This window comes from Carlito syrichta, unplaced genomic scaffold, assembly GCF_000164805.1.
Source record: "Carlito syrichta isolate Samal-C Ts95f unplaced genomic scaffold, Tarsius_syrichta-2.0.1 Scaffold303141, whole genome shotgun sequence".
Classification (NCBI taxonomy): Eukaryota; Metazoa; Chordata; class Mammalia; order Primates; family Tarsiidae; genus Carlito; species Carlito syrichta.
In genome coordinates this window covers 449,370-451,693 of record NW_007247237.1, presented here as the reverse complement: position 1 = coordinate 451,693, position 2,324 = coordinate 449,370, and the positions used below count along the sequence as shown (strand labels likewise).

At 46.8% G+C, this 2,324-nt stretch overlaps 1 pseudogene across 1 annotated transcript; it reads left to right on the top strand.

Moving 5' to 3' along the window:
* Nucleotides 1-1,101: 1,101 nt before the first annotated feature.
* On the top strand, nucleotides 1,102-1,981 carry LOC103260207 (annotated as a pseudogene). Its single transcript, XR_002481949.1, has 2 exons — nucleotides 1,102-1,120; nucleotides 1,161-1,981. The product of XR_002481949.1 is annotated as a 40S ribosomal protein S2-like (transcript).
* The last annotated feature ends 343 nt before the right edge of the window (nucleotides 1,982-2,324 follow it).

Genomic DNA, 2,324 nt, shown 5'->3' with positions numbered 1-2,324 from the left:
TCCTCTAGCCAGGTGAGGTGGCTCATGCCTGTAATCCCAGCACTTTGGAAGGCAGAGCTGAGAGGATTGCCTGAGCCCAGGAATTCGAGACCAGCCTGGGCAGCTTGGCGAGACCTCGTCTCTACAATAAATAAAAAAATTAGCCGGGCATGTGTTACATGCCTGTAGTTCCAGCTACTTGGAAGGCTGAGGCAGAAGGATCACCCGAGCCCAGCAGATAGTGGCTGCAGTGGCAGTGAGTACGCCACTGCACTCCAGCCTGGGTGACAGGGTGAGAGTCCAACTCAAAAAAAAAAAGAAAAGAAAGGAAAAGAAAATGTCCCTTCTCCTCTGGCCAAACCAATGAGAATCTCACATGTATTGATTCATGATTTTTATAATTTTTGCCACCCTAAAACTGCGTATAGCCAAGCCACCATCCGGTCACAGTGGGCACATGTTCTCAGGACCACCTGAGGATGAGAGCGTCCAGGCTAAAGTCCTCAAGTTTGGCACAAGAATAAACCATCTTTTAAGTATTTGACAGAGTTTTGGCATATTTTTGTCAATAATACATAATTTATGTATCATATACTATAAAATACATTATAAATAGAATATATACTTTATTATATATTTAATATATAAAATCATAGACTACTATTTGGTACTCCCCTCTTACCCACAATTTTCCTTCCATGATTTCAGTTACCCACGGTCAACCTCAGTCCAAAAATATTATATGGAAAATTCCAGAAATAAATCCTAAGCTTTTGTTGTGCGCTGAGTAGTGCAATGTCGTCTTGCACGGTCCCATTCAGGACATGAGGATGTAACTTTGTCCAGTGTATCCACACTTGTCAGATCAACTGTCTTAGTACCTCAGTGCTTGTGTTCAATAGCCCTTATTTTATTTCATCATGGCCCCAAGGCGCAAGAGTGGTGATGCTGAGAATGCAGATATGCTGAAGAGAAGCTGTAGAGTACTTAAAATGAAAAGGTAAAAGTTCTCAATAAGAAAAGGAAAAAAATGTATGCTGAGTTTGCTAAGATCTACGATAAGGAGTCTTCTATCTGTGAAATTATGAAGAAGGCTTTTTTTTTTCTCCAAAAGGATACCAAATGGCGGATGACGCCGGTGCAGCGGGATGGCCCAGAGGCCCCCGGCCCCGGAATGGGAAGCCGCAGAGGCTTTCGCGGAGGTTTTGGCAGCGGCCTCCGAGGCCGAGGTCGTGGCCGGGCTCGGGGTCGGGGGTAAGGCCGCGGAACTCGCAGAGGCAAGGCCAAGGACAAGGAGTGGATGCCCGTCACCAAGTTGGGCCGCTTGGTCAAGGACATGAAGATCAAGTCACTGGAGGAGATCTATCTCTTCTCCCTGCCTATCAAGGAATCTGAGATCATCGACTTTTTCCTTGGCGCCTCTCTGAAGGATGAAGTTTTGAAGATCATGCCTATGCAAAAGCAGACTCGCGCTGGCCAGTGGACTAGGTTCAAGGCGTTTGTTGCCATCGGGACTACAATGGCCACGTCGGTCTAGGTGTTAAATGCTCCAAAGAGCACCGCCATCTGGGGGCCATCATCCTGGCCAAGCTGTCCATTGTCCCTGTGCGGAGAGGCTACTGGGGGAACAAGATTGGCAAGCCCCACACTGTCCCTTGCAAGGTGACTGACCGCTGTGGCTCTGTCCTGGTGCGCCTTATCCCTGCCCCCAGGGGCACTGGCATCGTCTCGGCCTGTGCCTAAGAAACTACTCATGATGGCTGGCATTAATGACTGCTACACCTCAGCCAGGGGCTGCACTGCCACCCTGTGTAACTTCGCCAAGGCCACCTTTGATGCCATAACTAAGACTTACAGTTACTTGACCCCTGACCTCTGGAAAGAGACGGTGTTCACTAAGTCTCCTTATCAGGAATTCACCGACCATCTCGTCAAGACCCACACCAGAGTCTCCATGCAGAGGACCCAGACTCCAGCAGTGGCAACGACATAGGGTTTTCATACAAAAAAATAAAGTGAACCAAGCCCCCCCCCAAAAAAAGAAAGAAATTATGAAGAAGGAAAGATAAATTCATGCTAGTTTTGCCGTTGCACCTCGAAACTGCAATAGTCACAGCCACAGTGCATGGTAAGTGCTTAGTTAAGATGGAAAAGGCATGAAATGTGTGAGTGAGAGACCTGAACAGGGTCGTGTTCTGATGGACAGCAGTCAGGTTTGGCACTATCTATCCAAGAGTTCTGGCATCCCTTGGGAATCTTGGAACATATTCCCTGCAGATAAGAGACGATTGTAGTCATCTAGAATATGATATATTAAAGTTTTAATGTAATAAAATATATACTAT